Source organism: Elgaria multicarinata, chromosome 8, assembly GCF_023053635.1.
Source record: "Elgaria multicarinata webbii isolate HBS135686 ecotype San Diego chromosome 8, rElgMul1.1.pri, whole genome shotgun sequence".
In the NCBI taxonomy this organism is placed as follows: domain Eukaryota; kingdom Metazoa; phylum Chordata; class Lepidosauria; order Squamata; family Anguidae; genus Elgaria; species Elgaria multicarinata.
The window spans coordinates 85,331,255-85,351,867 of NC_086178.1; positions in this window are offsets into that span (position 1 = coordinate 85,331,255).

The window sequence follows — 20,613 nt, forward strand, 5'->3', positions numbered from 1 at the left end:
CACCCCTAGTTCAGAGTTTAAGAACTTCTCTGACTGGAATACCATACATATATGGATATTGCAATAGTTACAGGAAATACATCTCTATCTGTTTTGGTTTTTTTGGTTATCTTGCTTTGCAGACATCTTACTCCACCCTCTAACTGCTGGTGTTGACACCGTCCTGTGATATGGCATTTATGCATGTGCAAAGTGCAGATAATTCTAAGACTAGAAAACCAATACGTAGATGGGTATTGCAATCCTGGAACATCTGGTCCTTTGTGGTTACTACTCTTCCTGCCTTCACTGGGAGGCTCACACTCTGACTAATGTGTCAACACTTCTTGTTAGTTGAGCAAGTGTTGCTCAATATATTTTCAGCTACAGTTTGCATCAAATTGCTATAGAACTTAATTTCTAATAGAAAGGGCTTACATCAAAACAGGGTGGGCACAGACAAAACAGCCCATTCACACAATTCCTCAACAACTCTCTCCTTTTGGGCATTTTATCTTGACCACGACTTTAAATTAAGGCTCTAACGTCACTTCTCTTGTTTTGCTGTTTAGCTATATGAGAAACAAAGCGTGCTTGGAGCGCAATAAAAGCAAATAGCATATAGCAATCAAAACAATTTCTATGTTAGAAAACTTTTTTCCTCTCCATGCCTGTTCTGATCCCATTAATTTTTGGTGATAAATTCTCCAACCCCACATCAGGGATGGGGAAGTGTAGGCCCATGGTCATCCTCCAACCCCTGAGAGGGCCACAATTCAGCCATGTATGTACTGTATGCCTCCTCCCAGCCCAACCCCAACCACTGATTGTTTGGTATGCACATAGGCTCCCCATGCAAATTATTGCCCTGATTGTATATACATGACACACACCCCTGCTTTAGACTCCCTCCCCCAGACAAAGCAATGTACTGCTTGTTTTCATTAGAGTGGCAGGAACTGAATGATTATTGGAAGCCCAACACCCTTCAGCCTTTCCTCATAGGACTTGTTTTTCCATACACCTCACCATCTTTGTTGTCCTCCTCTGAGACTACATCAACATTTGTCTACATCCTTCCTAAAGTGCAGCGCCCAGTTCTCATTGCTGCGCTTTAAGAAGACAACTACAGCACTAGAGATAGTAAGCAAGGAATGAGTCCAGGCAATACCTCCTGGATTCATTTCATCCTGAAGACAAAGAACTGCTATGAATACCTACACGGGAAGTGGTGGGGATTCTTTTCTCCCCAGGGGCCAAGGAATGGAAAGAGACATATGAGTGCTTCAAGAAATGTTCTCCAGCCGTTATCACATATAGAGGGGTGGGAGATCCAAAAGCAATTATTGCCCACTGTTGCCCTCCCTCGGGCTGCACCCCTCCTCCACAGGCCACACACCTCCTGATGGGAAATAACAGCAGCAGCAGCGACAACAACAATGAGAATGATGGTGATGATATAAAATGGTGTAAATAGTGCTCCATAATGGCATTCCATACTGGTACTCCATAGCTGCTACAGATACCATGTTTTAAAAAAACCCAGTTTAATTTAAACCCAATTTGGTAACACCAGGGATGTTTCAGGATTCAGATGAGATTATTGGAATTTGGAGATATGCACTGAGAATGTTGCATGTGAACTGGTCATCAGTGCCAAGAGATCCTTTTAAAACTCCATTTCACAGTTCTGTACGTGAACCTTGCTCCCTGCCTTTCCCCCTTGCTTTTCTTTTTCAAAGACGATGCTTTTCAATAAGTGTACAGTCATTACCCTACCTGGTTGTGCTTTTCCTTATTTTTGCTCTCGTCACCCCAGTCATAACCTTTAAATAGCCTACAGTGGAAAACCTAATAGCAAAGACAAAAAATGAAAGACTACATTGCTTCATCTGACGAGCGTTTTAATGCACGCTTGTTATTGGGCACTCACAAAATACTTCCAGGATGTCGTCCGCCTCTCGCGCATCTTGAGCCCCTTCTGGCGGAAGACGTGCAGCAAAAAGAACGAGTAAAAGTCCAGTTGGAGCTCTCCCCTACCTGACTAATGGTGCTAATTACTTCCTGTTTTCAGGAAGAGATGTTGCAGCGGCAACAGAAGAAACGACAGGAGCCGCTTGTTGACGCTCGTTGGATGAAGCTTTATATACTCTTTCTTCCATTAAAACCAGTTAATGCTACAATACTGTATTAGTAGGAACATGGCTTTGGATTTTTATCTCACACTTTATAGTCACATCACTTGGATTATGTCTGTAATCCTACAAATTTACCTGAGAATAAATCCCTCGAACAAACTGGTCTTCTTAGTCTACATGTATGGGATTGTGTACTATAAGTCTCTTACCTGGATTTCTGACCAGGAGATACAGAGATAGCTTGCTTGGAAGAAAGCATTATTTGCTCAACACACAATTAGGACTTGTTGAAAGTAAATAATATAGGGTCTGCCAAACAGAAATTGTTTGGAGAATGATTCCTTCAACTCTCAAGTTAGACTTCAGAACTGCTTAGCTATTTCTGTTGAAAGAAACCTTTATTTGATTAATGTTTCCTGAGTTCAGTGGTTAAAAAAAAGAAAAGAAGCGGCCTACTAAAGAGCTATAAACCTGGAGTTCTGAACTTCTTAGCAAATGCTGGTAAGGCAGAAGAGATGGCTCTGAGGTAGTGGAGACAGGCAGGGTGTGCTGGGTCTCTTCTCCCGAGCACCCTGGTTTTGATCCAAGTGGGGAGAGGATATTGCCAAGTTGGAAAACTGGCCTCCCAAGGTTCAAAACCCAGCCTGACGTAGATGAACCCCATGACATCTCTATTTATTTAGTAGTTGCAACATATATTGCTATGAATTATGGGTTATAGTGAAAGCTTTTGCCAACCTAGCGGCTGTCTTAACGTCGTCTTTGCCCCGGGGTGGTTCTGAATCTGTGCTGCATTGGTTATATGACACTGCTGCTGATTTGGAGCCACCCAACGCCAAAGAGCCAAAGTCATGTAGCAGAAAAGTTGGGGACTTACCCCAGCTTTTCCTGGCCGAATGAGGTCAGCACAGCTGTTCTTCATCTGTCCTCACTTGGACGTTGCACTGCGGGGGCGTTCCCAGGCAGAAGGCAACATCTCATTGGTTGCTGGAAGCCATGAGAGGAGGAGGGGGTGGGCCTGGTGAGCCTAATGGACACCGGAAAGCCCGCGCTGCCTCCCTTCATGTAAATAACTTGACGCCACCCTGCAGCACTGATTCTGCAGGGTTTGGTGGTGGGGCGGTGCCAACTCAGCGCCATGAAGACAACCCCGTAGCAACTTATAGGAAGATGAACTTTAATAACCTGGATTCTCTATCTAGCCTTTAGGATGGGACATCTATCAGAATTTGGTAAACACAACAAGAAATGCAGCTTGTGGACAAACAGAGACACAGCAGTGTGTGTGTGTGTGTGTTTAAGTGAGCTGGCTAAAACTGAAACACCTTTGTAATAAAATAGCTCTTCACCAGTCAGTGGTTGTGCTGCCTCTTCTAGCATCCTGTTTGCTTCCTCTATGTTTTGCTTGCATATTTGTAAATAAACATTTAGATCCTAGAAAGATACCAGGCATCTACAGTGTTCTCTCATCCAAGGATGCTGGACCATATAGTGTGGCCCTGGACACCTCCTTGCCCCAGGAAGTGAAAAGTGAACTGCTTAACATAATAGATCTTGAACAAGCGAGCATGCTATTTCACACTGCTCAATCATTCCCCCTTAGCTCCCATGCCAGCAGGAACAGCTAAAGAACTCAGGGATGCTCCATCTTGGGTTGTATAGCATGACATCCAAACTCAGAGCTCTACCTTCCCCGTTTCTACTAGGGATGTGCTCTGCTTCTCCTCAAACCGGAGAAGCAGGAGCGGAGCGGGGGGCTTTGCCTACCCTTAAGGCGGAGGCGAAGAGAGTCAGGGGGCCTGCGGATCGAGGCGAAGAGGATCGCCTCAATCCGGAGCTTCGCCTGAAGGTAAGTGGGGGGGAGGGGGACTAATCTGGAGCTGCCGGCGCCGCCATCCATGCAGAAGGATTTATATAGCGTTACTATTTCATCTCAACTTCAGAAGTGACTGAATAGTGACAAGGAAAAAGGCATAGTCTAAGAAAACCAATAGCAAGCTGGGGGTTATAAGACCTATTAGCATAAATGAATAGCCACCACTGCTCCACATCTCACCCTCTGCCCCAGTCCAGAAATGTTTAGTTAAAGAAAATGCAACAGTTTGCCACTCCCACTCTAATCTTTTCTACATGAGGCTTTTATTTGCACTCATGATTGCTCACTCATGATCGTTTGTGGGTCCTTTACATGATGTCATGCTCCTCCAGGGCTTCTCCCACTCCTTGCAATGATTACTGTATTTTATTTTAGATTGAGGGAAGTGCAGTATTTTTTCTGAATGGTGCTATAGGTGTTATAGAAAGGGTGGTGTTATCGAAAGAAACCTTCCAGGGGGGAAAGTGGATGGAAAGGAGCCAACCTTAATCTTGCAAAGAATCTGGAAGAAAAAGCCCCAGTAAAGGTATAGGATAAAAGCTTCCTGTAGAAATGACCTCTGATAAAAGCTTCCTGTAGAAATGACTGGCTGTGTTTTCTAGGGGAACAGAAAAATCTTGAGTGCAATGTTGTGCATTTTCTTTAACTATGTATTAACTGGGAAGAGAGACAGCCACCCATTGAGGGTCAGTGGTGGCCACTCATTGGTGGTCACACTTGGTTTTGCCCCAAATCATAGCCTTCTCCAGAACAAGGAATAATTTGACTTAGGTAAGGACAGAGAGGAATTTGATGGTGATTGGAATCTATTGCTTATACCATGTACCACAGAAGTGCAAACGAAGAAACAGTACAGACAGAGAGACCTTAAATTTGAGGAAATTGTTACAAGGATAAGGGAAACTCCTAAGAGAATAGCTTTCACCTGGACTACTGGAGGTGGTGTTTCTGTGGGTTGTAGGTGTTTCAGCCTGAGGCCCTTCAACAACTAGGTTCTCAAACTGGAAGTGGGGGCAGATCTCCTTGGGAGCATCTGAGAATCTTGAAAACAATTTGAACCTGTGAACACTTGCAAGATCCTTGACCAGGATTACTACAAGCAGCAATTGGAGAATGGGTCCACTCTATTTGAATCATTTAGCTCAGTAAGTAGAGCAGCCAGGTGGCCTTGTCCCAGCTCTACAGGGCTGGACTGCCTGGATGGGTGACATCTAGATTTAATTTTGTAAACCGCCCAGAGAGCTTCGGCTATTGGGTGGTATAGAAATGCAATAATAAATAAATATATATATAATTCCCACATTTGTATAGAAATCAGCTTTGCTGAAGCAGATAGATAGTTGGGTGATAGGCAAGAAAATGTACTGCACTTGTGCATTATTTGTTTGTTTATTTATTTATTTATTTATTACATTTTTATACCGCCCAATAGCCGAAGCTCTCTGGGCGGTTCACAAAAATTAAAACCATAATAAAACAAACCAACAGGTTAAAAGCACAAATACAAAATACAGTATAAAAAGCACAACCAGGATAAAACCACGCAGCAAAATTGATATAAGATTAAAATACAGAGTTAAAACAGTAAAATTTAAATTTAAGTTAAAATTAAATGTTAAAACACTGAGTGAATAAAAAGGTCTTCAGCTGGCGACGAAAGGAGTACAGTGTAGGCACCAGGCGGACCTCTCTCGGGAGCTCTGCATGTGCTCTCTGTCTCTGTTTCTCTCTCACACACATTATAGGGGAATAGTGGCATGACCTTACTAAATCTACACTACTGCTTTATAGGGGTATTGAAGTCCACTGATGATTCTTGGGGCACATTCCACATACTGCTTTCATAGTGTTGCTTCCTGCTTTTTATTCCACATTTGTCTTGAAACAAAATTCAAAATGTTCTTCATCGATTAGAACTGGACATAACAAAATAACAGAATGAAACTTAACAGACAGAAGCACAAAGTTTTTCATTTAGGAAAAAAGGAATCAAATGCACAGGTAGAAGATGTGGGATGACACAATTGTGTGTGTGAAGAGAATCTTGGAGTTGTAGTCTATCATAAGTGGCATATGAGTCAGCAGTGTGATGTGGCTGCAAAATAAGGCAAATATTTTTTAGGTTGCATCAATAAGTATAGTTTTAAAATTACTTTGGAAGTGATAGCTTCACTCTACTCAGCACTCATCAGACTACACCTTGAATACTGTGCTAGTTCTGGACAACATTCTTTAAGAAGGATTCAATAAATTGGAATGGGTTCAGAGAAGGATAACAATGATGATGATTATATTTATTTACATCCCACCTTTTCCCCAGTGTTAGCCCTCAAACCTGAGGGCTGGACAGGCCGCTCCCTCAGTGTATACTTTGCCAATAAACACACCGGGTTGGAGAATGCAAGTTAAAGTTTATTCGTAAATGTTGCAACATTGGAGCTCCAGCGGGGAAATGCAAATTAAGAGCTCTCCGAACAAAGGGATCCTCTGGAATATATAGGCTCTGGTTACATCACTTGTTAGTAACATAATTGGCCAGTGCTCTTATCTTTAATGCACTTTACTGGTCCGTGCTCTGTTAACAAACTAGGTTACATTGCCAATACAAGGTAAGGTGCATACAATTCATACATCACAGCTTACATTCGACACTGATTGGTTGAAAGTTTTTCCTTTGTCTAAAAGGCACCTAGAATCCGCCATGAAGGAATGCTGGGGGGGGGGGGGGCGGTTCTTAACCTTTCACCTGGAGCATAGACTAATCTGACAGAATGAAATTCCCTTTTACACACATCAAATCCCCCCTTCAAGGTATATATGTTTTTTACAAAACAGACTTATATCCCTTGACCATATTTTGCATCTCTAGGAATTTCTTCGCGTCTTCCTTGTTCTTCTGAATTGGGTCCTGGGTAGCTGGTATTGCAAGCAATACATGGTTAGATGAGGCTGGCATCATATTTTTAAAGGCATTACAACAGATAGGCACACATTGTACTCCACAATAGATCATAAGAAAGATACATACAAAAGCTATAAGGAAGACAAAAAGTTGCTTTAACCATGAGAAATTAGGAAGCCAAGAGGTGAGCCATGAAAAATCAAGTCCTTGTTCTTGTGTAATATGTGACACAATATTGTGTAATTTCCGCACTTTTGACTCTACCAATTGTGAATTGTCAGACAAATTAAAACAACACATCCCTTCGAACTCTTCACACCCATGGTTGTGTCTTAGCAACAAATAATCGATGGCTGCTCGATTTTGCAGGATTGCAGCTCTTATCCCTTGTACATCTGCACTTAGAGCTGCAATGGCTTGTGATGTGTAGTTCCGACCTTTTGCCAGGGCACAGGCTACTTTATTTAACTGTATGCTGTCGGCTACAGCCAAGCCTGGGACGCCCACCAGTGACATGGCCAGAGATACTGTTTCTGCTTTACTCAGTAAATCTATGTTGCTGTCACATGACTCATCCAAAACCACACCCCGCTTTTGGCGATGAAATGGTGTGGTTGGTTGGGGGCGAAGCTGAGGCTTGTTTGGTAGCCATATAGTGAGTCTGCCTATTGTGCAAGGTCCCCCCTTTCAAACAGAAGTGAGAAGTATTCACTATCTGCTGAGCAATGTGTACCCACACATTTTGGTGTGATTCAAATTTCTTCATCAGTCCACTTTGTCCTGTTACAGACCACTTTGACAACCATTCCCCCGCTCCCATTAGGCAGAGGAGAACAGTTACTTTCCACATCATTATTGCTTTTTGAACAAGAACTTTAGTCCCTCTATTGGTTCAGCTGTCTAATGTTGTCCTGTTTTGTGCCAGCTTCCGGAGTGGCACTCTTACCCTCTTTTCCTCTGGGCTGAGCGTCTGGAGCTGCTTTTACTCTGGTATAATGAATCTATGCTTTTATTCCTTGGACCTTTTTGCTGCATATGTGGTGAGGATCACTAAGTAAGGCCCTCTCCACCTAGGCTGTAGATGCTCGTCTCTCCATGTTTGGATCAGGACCTCATCTCTAATCTGGAACTTATGGACTGGAGTGTCTAACGGCAAGGGAAGTCACTCGTGGAGATATCTGTGGAGAGAAAACAATATAGCCGAGAGAGAGTGCAAATAACTTTTGACCCACACTACCTTCTTTACATTCATTTGACTCCCATGCACCACCACTGGACTCTGAGGATAGGGTTTTCTATACATTTAACTTGAATGGGCTAACTCCCAATTTGGCTCTAGGGGCAATGTGAATTCTAAGTAAAGCAAGGGGTAAAGCTTCTGGCTACTTCAAGTAAGTCTCTTGACAGATTTTTTGCTAACTGTCTTTTCAAGGCTTCTGTCCATCTGGTTAAGGTATCTACAAATACCAACAGGTATTTCAAGTGTCTTTTCTTGGGGACTCCGGAGAAAGTCCACTTGCCACGATTTCACCAGCTAAGAGTCTAGGTCTCCCTGCCCTGGGAGGGGGCTTTGGAGAGACTTTGGGATTGTTAGTACAACAGACAGGCCATCTTCTGTACTATCTGATTGGCAATCTTCTGCATCTTGGGTCTCACTATGACTCTCAGGAGACCTTGGGCCATGGTATCTGCTCTCAGGTGGGTGCTCTGATGGTATTCTTGGATTCACAGATCTGAGAATTAGCTTTGGCACCAACAGATGTTCTTCTTGGTTAGATCCACCATCTATCTTTCCTTTACACGGCTCTCAGCTTCTCTGCAAGCTGATTTTCTCTGGTTGTATACTCTGGTGGTTCTTCTGGTAACTTCACTTGGGGCACAAGGGCCAACACTGGGACTTCTTTGGTTCTTCTTTGGGCTGCTTTCTTGCCGCTACGTCAGCTCTCTGGTTCCTTTTGATGACTTCACTGTCACCTTTCTGGTGGGGTTTGCAATGCACCACTGCTACTTGAGTTAGTTTGGTGACAGCTTCAAGCAAGTTCAAGATTTCTGTCCCATGCTTCACAGGGCTTTTGCTGGCATCTGCTAACTGAAGAGCTCTGGTAAGAGCTATAGGTTCTGCTTTCTGCGCAGAGGTGTTGGGAGGCAGAGATTTTGCTTCTATTGTGTCCTACAAAGTGACCACTGCATATCTTGATTTTCGGATTCCATTTTCCATGAAGCTGCTCCCATGCGTATAAAACTCTACATCTGCATTGGGCAGCAGGGCATCTTTGACATCAGGCCTGCTGGCATAAACACTTTCAATGATCTGGATGCAATCATGTTGTAATTTTTCTTCTTGCTCCACAAGTAGCAAAGTAGCTGAATTCAGGGTGTTAAGTGGAGATTGGCATTCATGAAGCAGTCTATACAACAGAAACTGCTTTTCAATAGCTTTCAGTTCCACTTTGACTGGGGTGGCCCAGCAATCTCTCGATGTAGGTCTTTGTCCCAGCCAGTTGGGTTTTAGAAGGGCCAGGGGCTTTGTTGTGTTCTCACTCGCTGTCTTGCAGCTTCTCTTTGAGCTCCTGCTGGGTTCTTCGAAGGCTTCTTCCAAGCTGGTGATTTGGCGCTGCTCTTCTGCTGGCTTTAACTGTAAATGCATCTGGGCTTTCCAAATTTCTTTTGCTGAAACTTTTTCTTAGCATCAACATAATGGCTTTTTCTGCCTGCAGATGGCGCACTCTCGTTCTCTTCTTTCTCTCTGTTTTTTTTTTTTACATTCACTCCATTCCTCTTCTCTCTTTCTGCTGTTTGGCTATTTCTTCACTTTCTCATCTTCTACCAAAGCACTCAGCAAGGCTTGAACAACTGGCCTGGGGCTCATAGTTAAGGCTTGCTTCAAGGGCTTAGCACAGCATCCTTTTCTTTGTCTTTTCTTCTTCTCTCTGGCCACAGGGTGGGCTTTCTCTAACTTCTCTTCTCACAGGGTTGGGGGATGTCTTCCCCCCCCTTCCTTTCTTCTACACGTTCTGCCATTCTCACATCCTCTTTCTCTTTCTACAATTGCTGCTGCTGGCAATGACTCCTGTCTCTGCACACGTTTATCTTCTTTTCTCTCTTTTGCTTACTCACGATTTGAAAAAACTTTGTATGCACTTCAATTGACTGGCTAACGTTCATCACTTGCGTGCCTTTTGTCTTCACTTCGCACTCTGGGCGCTGGGGGGGTGTAACTTTTCCTCTGCTTTCGGTGATTCCTTGCCTATTGTCTAATTGCTCTTCTAACCCATCCTCTTGGTTAGAGGCACCTGAAGAGGAATCCAGTAAGTGATTTGGCCCCCTCTTCTCCCTGCATCTGTGGTGCTGCATGGTTCACATCAAGCACCTGAGTTGCACATTGAGGGGTGTGTGTGTGTGTGTCTGCCTCACAGGAGCCAAAGGGGGCACCCAAAATACCACATTTCCCCCTTCCTAAGCTGAGGCAAACCTCGGCACCAAAATACCATCACACACGCTATGCAAAGCTATCACTCTCCCTCCCCCACACAAGCCACAAGGCATTTGAGCTGATTCATCATGAAACAAAGACATGAAAACACTTACATACACATTTCATTCCATTTCTCTTCAAATACAATTTTAACAGAGTGGACAGAGGGACCTTCGATTGGGCAGTTCCTATTATTTTTTCCCGACAGGAGGGCAGTGTTGCTCAGCTTTCAGATTTCCTTCTCTGAATTCAGGTACTCTACCTTAGCGTCTACGCTATCTCCTGTTTAAACACTTTGATTCTTCCTTAATCAACAAAAGGAGAACAGGGAGGCCTTTCCTCTACTTTTCCGTTCTACCTAAGCGTATGTTCTACAGTGAGATCTGTTTACCACTGCCCCTTCACTTTTCCCTTGGGCCCTTTTTAATCCAGAAATAAAAGGAACTTACCCGTTTCAGAAGATCTCTCTCTCTGTGTCTGTCTCTCTCTCTCCCATCAGATTTTAGCTTGCTTCTCCAAGCATACACCTTTGAACTCCTCCCCCCGGCTCCCAGAACGCTGGACAGGAGGAATGTGACCCCAGAAAAGTGTTCTGGTGTGCGCCCGTCATTTTTCCTCATCTCAAAGACAACAGGAGCCGTTGGGAGGAAAACCAAGGTTAGGCCTTCTGAGCAGTTTCTCCTGGCTGGCTTCGCCAATTTGTTAGCCCTCAAACCTGAGGCCGCTCCCTCAGTGTATACTTTGCCAATAAACACACCAGGTTGGAGAATGCAAGTTAAAGTTTATTCGTAAATGTTGCAACATTGGAGCTCCAGTGGGAAATGCAAATTAAGAGCTCTCCGAACAAAGGGATCCTCTGGAATATATAGGCTCTGGTTACATCACTTGTTAGTAACATAATTGGCCAGTGCTCTTATCTTTAATGCACTTTACTGGTCCGTGCTCTGTTAACAAACTAGGTTACATTGCCAATACAAGGTAAGGTGCATACAATTCATACATCACAGCTTACATTCGACACTGATTGGTTGAAAGTTTTTCCTTTGTCTAAGAGGCACCTAGAATCCGCCATGAAGGAATGCTGGGGGGGGCAGTTCTTAACCTTTCACCTGGAGCATAGACTAATCTCACAGAATGAAATTCCCTTTTACACACATCACCAGTACTGGGACTCAAGGTGGTTCACAAGATTAAAACATGTACAATTAAAACATATAAATATAAATTTACAAAAGTTAAAATAGAATTAAACCTAACGTTATTTATTTATTTATTTATTTATTGGGGGGAAAAGTAACAGATTAAAAGGGGGGATCCAATACATTAACACAGGTCCAGAGCAGTTCCAAACGCCTGCCGATACAAAAACGTTTTGGCTCCTCTCCGAAAGTGTAGCACAGAGGGAGCCAGCCTAGCCTCCCTGAGAAGGGAGTTCCAGAGCCTTGGAGCAGCTACCCAGAAGGCCCCCTCCCGCATACCCATCAGACGTGCCTGGGATGTTGGTTGGACTGAGAGAACGGCCTTCCCAGAAGATCTCAGAGCATGGGCAGGCTCATATGGGAGAATACGGTCCTTCAGATAACCTGGACCCAAGCCGTATAGGGCTTTATGGGTGATAAACAGCACTTTGAATTGTGCCTGGAAGCCAGTGAAGCTGTTTTAATAGGGGAGTTGGATGCTTGTTAACCTTCTCTTTGCTGAACTTGTTCCCACACTAGAAGCGTTCAAGATGCAGCTGGACAGCCATTTGTCAAGTATGCTTTAATGTGGATTCCTGGATTGAGCAGGCGGTTGGACTTGATGGCCTTATAGGTTCCTTCCAACTCTACTATTCTATGATTCCATGATCAGGAGACTAGAAACTAAGTCCTTCAAGAAAAGATTGGAGGAAATGGGTATGTTAGGCCTTGAGAAAAGAAGACTGATGGGTGATATGACAAACTTTTCAAGGACCTAAAGGGTTGTCACACAGAACCTGTTCTCTGTCATCCAAGAATGTAGGACAAAAAATAATGAGCTTACAAGAAAGCTATTTTTGGTTGAACATCAGGGGAAATGTCCTAATAGTCAGAGCAGTCAGCTCATGGCACCAACTTCCCAGGGAGGTGGTGGGCTCTCTGTGGAGATATTCAAGCTGAGAGTGGACAGCCAATTGGCTGGGATGCTTTAAACTGGATTCCTGCACTGAGCAGAGTGTTGGACTCAGTGGCCCCTTCCAGCACTATGTTTCTATGATAAGAAAAGCAGTTTGTTTACCTGTAACTATAGTTCTTTGAGTGATCACCTGTGCATTTGCACATATGGGCTCTACACCTGCACAAAGACTTGAGTCAGGAAACTTCTGCAGCTGAAGATCATTTTGGCAGGAACTCTCCCTCACCACCCTACTGTGCCTGCTTCTGGCAGGTTCCCATTTAATCCCTCAGTTCCTTGAGCCTGCCTAATGTGGCCTCAGATCCAAAGGCAGCACATAATTCAAGACCAATATTGCTACCAATACTGACACCAAAGCAGGGACAGTGAGTGGGTGGTGTGAACGCACTGATGACTGGGGTTCAGGTCACAGCAGAGATGGTTTAAATCTAGGCAGAGCTCAGCACACAGGCAGGCAGGCAAGAGGATCAGGCAACAACAATAAGGGTGGTCATGATAACAAGGAGGTCAAACACTGTAAATCACTTAGGTACTTTATACATTTCAGCAACAGGGGCGTTAGGCAGTCCAAAAGGTCAAGAAACAGAGCATTGATCACAGGCCTGGTTCCAGAGACAAGATGCACAGTAAAGGCAGGATAGACCAAGTTGTTCAATCACTGGGTTTTCAGTAGGGATGTGCTCCGCTTCTCCTCGAACCGGAGTAGCAGGAGCAGAGTGGGGGGCTTTGCCTGCCCTTAAGGCAGAGGCGAAGAGGATTGGGGGGCCGGCGGAGTGGGGCGAAGAGGATCGAGGTGAAGGCGGATCCTTCGCCTCGATCCGGAGCTCCGCCAGAAAGGTAAGTGGGGTTTACCGGGCCCTGCCGCTGTCTCTGTCGCCCATGCGGCGACAGCGGCAGAGTCCGGTAACCCCCCCTCTCGCCCTCCTCTCCCTTACCTGCCTCCGTCCGTGGTCCGTCGGCTTCTTCAATTGAGCCCGCGGTTCAACCAGGAAGTCTGGGCCGCACTTGCGGCCCCCCTCCCCCTTGGTCCCTTACCGGGCTCTGCCGCCATTGCCATATGGGCAGCAACGGCGGCAGGGCCCAGTAACACCCCCCCCACCCTCCTCTCCCAGTCTTACCTGGCGCCACTCCCCTCCACTGCGGAGCTCCAAATCGGAGCCGTAGCTCCGCAGCGAAGAGGAGCGGAGTATGGGCGGAGTGGCGCAGAGCTGAGCGGGCCGATCCGAAATTTTTGGATCGCCCCGCAGGGCGGAGCAGGGGGTCTGTGCACACCCCTAGTTTTCAGTGAAGGCTTTTAAACCCAGATCCTGCTGAACCTCACCCAGAGCTCAGTTGTAGTAATCAAGCCTCCCTTTCCAGAGCCTAACTCCTGAGGAATCACTTTCTCCTGAGGAGACCTTTTCTGGAGGCAAGCACTCCTTCACACAGGAACCATACTCACCTGTCACTTGATGTGGTGATGCACCCAAAGGTCAGGGAGTTGCTCAGCCTCTGCCTCAGAGGCAAAGTCCCTTTTCCCTGACAGGGTTGGTCCTGCAACCATTTCCCCTGAGGCCTCAAGCTCCTGTGGGTCTGGTGGGAGCCTCTGCTCTGGAGTGTCCTGGATTTCTGGGGGCCCTAGCTCTTCCTCTAAGGAGGATTCCTTCAGTGGGGGAATGACAGGGAGCTTAAAGCCTTCTCTCCTGAAGAGCCATGATCCTGCTCTAAATCAGGGCCCCACATACTTCCACAGAGGTAAAGTGACCTAGCACCCATAGCTCCACAATGCTCGCTAAAGAGAATGTTCTGCTAGAGATTGGAATAGCTTTAAAAGAAATCTAGACAAATTCATGAAAGATGAGGCTTTTACTCACTACTCATTGTGGATATACAGTACTTGTAGGATCAGAGCCAACTTGCATCTGAATGCCCATTGAGGGGGGAACAACAATGGGAGAGTCCTGTTTTGGGTCTTCCCATTTGTGTCTGGCCATCCACAAATAGGCCTTTCATCTGGTCCTTTAAATAAGGAGCCCAAAGTCATCACAGTTGATGGAAGGAATTGAAACAAACAGCAGGTTGAACAATATTAACCTACGAGATCACTTTTCATCTTTCCTAGTCGACATGTTTACCTAGCAGACAATATTTGCTATCTTACCTCTGATGACCTTCCCCTGTCTTCTAGGACTCTGAAGAAATAACCAGTGACTCCAATATTTTAGATTTGTTTCTAATTGATGAGACAACATGAAACTAGAAAGATACCTCAAAATGAAAGACGCTAGGTTTTAATGATGTTGTTTTGTCATATAAAATGTACTATAATAATGTAATCACACAAAGGGCCATTCTCAACTCATAGCTTTATTAAATACCAACAGAGTTAGCAAGGGCAGCAAAGTATGAAACAAGCAGGTAGCAGGAGAAGAATTCACTTCTTAATCTTCAAGGAAGCATTTAGTGGATAATGAATATGCTTCAGCATGTGCATGGGTCTGTTCTGTTGCATCAAAGCCCGGCCAACGCCCAGCCCAAGTTTGGGCGGGAAGGCCGGCAGTTGCGTTTGGGGAGGAGCAATAAAACGTTCCCTGAACGCTAGGGCTGGTCACGTGGGCATGCAGGCCGGGCCGCTATATAGTGGCTGGACGCGTGCCTCAGCCTCTTTCGGTGTGCTGACTGCTGAACGAGCAGTCAGCGTTGGGGCGTTTGCGGCGGCGGCGTTTGCGGCGGCAACCGCAGCGTTCACGGCGGCGGAGGCGGCAGCGTAGCTGGGCACAGCTAGCCTGTTCAGAGGAATCAGCTGCTTACCAGGCATCGCCGAAGAGCTCTATCAATTGGCGGCGGCGGCGGCGGAGACCGCGCGGGTGAGCCTGTGCAGCGGAGGCCGCGCCCGCCCCACTCCAAGCGAGACGCAGTCCGCGGCGCGGTGTTTCTTCAAGCAGCCCCTTCGGGGCCCGGTTTGGCGGCGGGGGTTGCGTCATGTCGGGGGCGGGGTGTTCCCCATCGCTGGGTCCGTGGTCGGGCCTTTGCGGGGCTCGCACCCAAAGCCTTCTCCTTTTGCAGGGAAGAGGGTGGGGGCTTGAACGTAGGGTGTGCAGGAGGGGTCGCCTATTCCCCACTGGCAGGCAGGGCCTCTGCGGGCCCTGGTAGCTAACACCACACAAGCCTCCCTTGGCCCTAATTTTCACTCCCAGTCAGCTTGGGCAGCACACAGGGGGGCGGGGCTTGGAGTGGGAAGCCGAATTTTTCTTCCGTCCGAACCTTTCCCCTTTTAGAGGTGTAGCTGGCTCATGACTGGAGGCACAGGGGCCAGACACTTTGCTGAAGCTAAGCAGAGTCTGGCCTGGTCAGGCTTTTGTGGGGAGACCTAATCTAATTTTATATAGATAGATAGATAGATAGATATTTATATATATATAATTTAAATTTTTATTTTATTTTATTTTGCGATTTGGCACACGCTAGGTGCATTCAGGCCAGAGCCAGTGGTCAACCTTATTTTTAGCATAGTGTAAGATAGGCTTGGTGTCCTTCTATTATTGTTTAAGTGCTGGGTGCTGAACCTGAGTCTAGCAACACATGCCAACTGATTGCTAGGGATTGGGGCGCAGTTCCACAGGATATAAGATGGCCCCCAAAAAGGGAAATGGGGGCAGGAAAGGGAAGGGCAAGGCGGCCTGCACTGCCGCTAAGCGGCCCCCCACCTCAACCTTTGTCATCTTCAGAGGAGGACGAACCTGACATGGCACAGGTTTTTAGGTGCATCGAGGCCTTAGAACAGGACAATGCCAATTTGAGATCGCAGCTGCAGTCGCGAAAAGCTAAAGTTGCTAAGAAGTTTAGCTATCGTAATCCCCTGTTCAGACCGTCCACTTCTTCGCCCAAGCAGGTGGCGCCCAGTCCCATCACATCTGTGGTCAGCAGCGAGCAGCAGACGCAGAGATCTGAACCTCAGCAGGACTCATTTGCGCGAGGCTCTTCGCCTGCGACAACTTCTGCCCCTACGGTCAGCGATGCAGCTCACAGTGAGTGTTCTTCGCACAATACATCTGGTACAGAACATTGGCCAGCATTTGGACCTTGGGGTCTCCCTCCATGGGCCCTTGGACAAATGTGGCCATACTCACCACTTATTGAGCAGGAGGACACGGGGGAGGCTAGCACATCACATAAATCCGTGTCTGACGCGTGTACACAGGTGTGGAATGACTTAGGTAAGACAGACACACCCAAGCCATCACATATCAGTCAGGGCACGCAAGTGGAGCACTCCCCACCTTCTAAATACCTCAGCACGGGGACAAATACGGTGCAAGCGACCCAAAGAGGCTCACCTACGATGAAGCTTTCAGGCTGAAAGCAGTTTATACACCCGAGATCAAGTGGGACGTGAAGGAGCCTGAGTTGTGGCTCCAATTTATGACCCCAGCTAGGCCGATTGCAGGTGAAAGAGCGGATAGTGGGCATATCCTGTCACGCCCGGCCGGGGCCTCCTTTAACAGGAGCTCCGCCGGGCAGTCAGTTCAACCCCGACTTTATTGTTGGGAGTATAGCTCAAAGGGGGCATGCACAAGGGCCCAGTGCAAGTTTAGGCACGAGTGTTCCCTTTGCGGGGCAGCTCACCCGTGTTCGGCCTGCCCATGACTCAGAGCAGGCAAGGGGGGCAAAGAGTGGTTTACGGGCAAGAAAGGCAACAACAGCGGACCTCAAGTTAAAGGGCCCCAGCCCGGTGCAAGTGGAGGTACTGGCTGAATGGTTGAAGGATTACCCTCAGCGGTCACACGCACAGTTTTTGTTAGACGGTTTCAGTTTGGGTTTTAGAATTCCTTATCAAGGAGCGCGCGCTCCTTTCTTCGCCAGGAACCAATCGTCCATTCGGGGTATGGAGGATGTGGTTCTGGAAAAGATTAATAAGGAAGTTAGGGCTGGCCGGGTTCTGGGTCCATTTACAAGTCCACCCTTGCCTACATTACGATTTCCCCTTTGGGAATTGTGCCCAAGAAAGCCCCTGGGGAGTTTCGCCTGATACATAACCTATCACACCCAATCAGAGAGTCAGTGAATGACGCCATCCCGGATGAATTGTGCACAGTGCGTTATGCCTCCTTTGACCGCGCCATTCAAATGGTGCGGCGCTGTGGAAAGGGGGCATTGATGGGAAAGTGCGACGTTAAGTCCGCTTTTCGCCTGCTGCCAATTCACCCAGCGGACTTCGAGCTGCTAGGGTTCCAGTTTCAGGGCAATTTTTATGTGGACAGGGCGCTTCCTTTCGGATGTGCTGTGTCCTGCGCCACCTTTGAGCGATTCAGCACATTCTTAGAATGGCAGTGGAGGCAAAGAACTAATTCAGACAACAGCATTCATTATCTTGACGATTTTTTGTTTTCTAGCCCCCCAGGCTCACTCCAGTGTCAGGGATTCATGCGTGAGTTCGAGGCAATGGCAGCTGAACTTGGCGTGCCGCTGGCCCAAGAGAAGACGGAGGGCCCATCCACGGCCTTATCATTTTTGGGAATCCACATCGATTCCATCAAGCAATCTTGCAGCTTACCACTTGACAAACTTGCCACTTTGCGCACACTAATACAGGAGGCAGTCGCATCCAGGAAGGTGACGCTGTTGCAATTACAGCAGCTCATCGGGCACCTGAACTTTGCTTGCAGGGTGGTGGCCCCTGGGCGTGCCTTTCTCAGGCGTTTATGTGACGCTACTATAGGGGTTTCGCGGCCCCACCACAGAATCAGGGTCTCCGCAGAAATAAAGGAGGACCTTCTGGTTTGGTTAACTTTCCTTCAGGAGTACAACGGTGTATCCTTCTGGAGGCCGGAAATCAAGCTGGAATCTAAATTGCAAGTCCGATCAGATGCCTCTGGGGCATTTGGTTTCGGCTTTATATTCAGAGACCGTTGGTGCGCACAACAGTGGCCATGTCGATGGAGAGCGACAGACATTTGCCGGGATTTGACTTTCCTGGAACTGTTTCCCATCGTAGTGGCGGTTTGGCTCTGGGCCAAGATTCTCGCATCGGCAACCGTGCATTTCTGGTGCGACAATATGGCTACAGTGCAGGTGGTGAACTCCCTTTCCTCCAAGAATCGCAGAGTCATGAGATTGGTGCGGGCAATGACTGCCCGCTGTCTGCAGCATAATGTAGTTTTTTATGCTCGTCACGTCCCGGGACTGGATAATGGAGTTGCTGACATTTTGTCGCGCAACCAGATGTCCAGATTCTGGGAGTTAGCGCCTACAGCCAGACGAAAACCGGACTGCATGCCCAAGGAGCTTTGGCATCTTGGAGATCTGAAGCCACGGAGGCCATGAGGATGTCCATTGCTCCCAGAACTCGCGCCTTATATGAGCGGGCAGGTAGGGAGTTCAGCTCTTTCAGGGTTAGGACGGGCTTGCCAGAGGCTTGGCCGATTCCGATCGACCACATTTTACAATTTTGCGTGGAGCTACACCGCAAGGGGCTCTCCACCAGAACACTGCGGGGCAAACTGGCTGGTTTGGCATTTGAAGCGAAGGTTATGGGTATGCCGGACACCACGGTTGATTTTAGAGTGCGCAAAATGCTGGAGGGCTGGGCCCGATCCAATCCTCCAGTCCCGGATAAGCGTAAGCCAATTACACCCGACATTCTATTGGGGCTTTGCGCACAATGGCCTAAGTTATGCTCATCTAATTATGAGCAGTGCCTTTTTCATGCCGCGGCCCTGACGGCATTCTTCGGGGCCTTCAGGATCAGCGAGCTCCTGGAGGGGTCCAAAGCCGATGTTTCCGGCAGGGCTTTCCAGTGGTCCGATCTATGGCTAGAGCGGGGCAGGATGCATCTACATCTGCGCCACTCTAAGACCAATCAGAAGGGACGCGGAGTTTGGATTATTCTCAGCCCGGCGGCCAGGGAAGAGCTATGCCCTGTAGCTGCCATGTCGGCCTTTATCACCCTTAGGAGCGGTACCGAGGGTCATTTATTCCGGCATCTGGATCTCACTCCACTGACCAAGTACCAATTTTGGGCGGTGGCCAAAAAAGCATTGTCTGCAATCGGTTTGAGCAAGGCGCAATTTGGAACACATTCCTTCCGGATTGGTGCAGCATCAACGGCCGCGCAATCAGGTTTGAACGACAACAAGATCCGGTCAATTGGCAGGTGGCGCTCGCGGGCCTTTAGGACCTATGTTAGGTAGTTGTTAATCGTTAAGTTCAGTTAACAGTTGATGTTTCTTTGGCAGATATGTGGAGGAGACCAGAGCCCACAAAGATCGTCATATGCGGCCACAGCATGGTGTTCTGGGCATGCAACAGGGCTTCAGGAGCTGCTGGTGGCGCACAGTTGGGGCTGCAGCCCGACGCCACCATACAATGGGTGGGGCGTCGTGGTTTGAGATGGGGAGGTCTCCTGCATCTGCTGTTGCGTTCTGGTGTTGTTGTTGACCCGCCGCAGGTGTTGGTTATACACCTGGGGGGCAACGATCTTGGTTTGCTTAAAGGGAAAGCCCTTATTATTCAGGCCCAAGCTGACTTCGAATATATTTGGAAATGTTGGCCAGATACAAGGATCGTATGGTCCAACATGCTGCCTAGGCGCCAGTGGCACGAGAGGCATAATCCATGGGGACTAAATAGCCTGTAAAGAAGATCAATAGGGAGCTGCGGATATTTTTGCAGGGGAAGTTGGGATGGTGCATCCCACATCCCAGTATTTGTGCCGCTAGGCAGGAACTTTATCGGGCCGATGGAGTGCATTTATCCGATGTAGGAAACGATATCTTCCTACATGATCTCCATGTGGGTCTGCGGGAATGCCTCCCTGGTTGGGGTAAGTGGGCCTAAGCAGAGGCTTGGCCTGCTTTTGTGGCAGGGTTGTGCGGGAATTGGATAGCTTTAATAGGGACGGCAAGCACACTGGCACCCATTTGGGGTGACTGGCATAACCCGATGGCCTGCTCCACGGGGCTGCACGGTCCACGTGTCAGGATAAGGTATGCCTTTGGAGTCCCTCAGGCTTCACCTACTTGCTGCCATTATGGCAGCAAGCGGGGGTGAAGCTGAGAGCGCTCCCCACACTTTGAAAGTGACGGACAAGGCAGGAGGCGGATAACCGCCT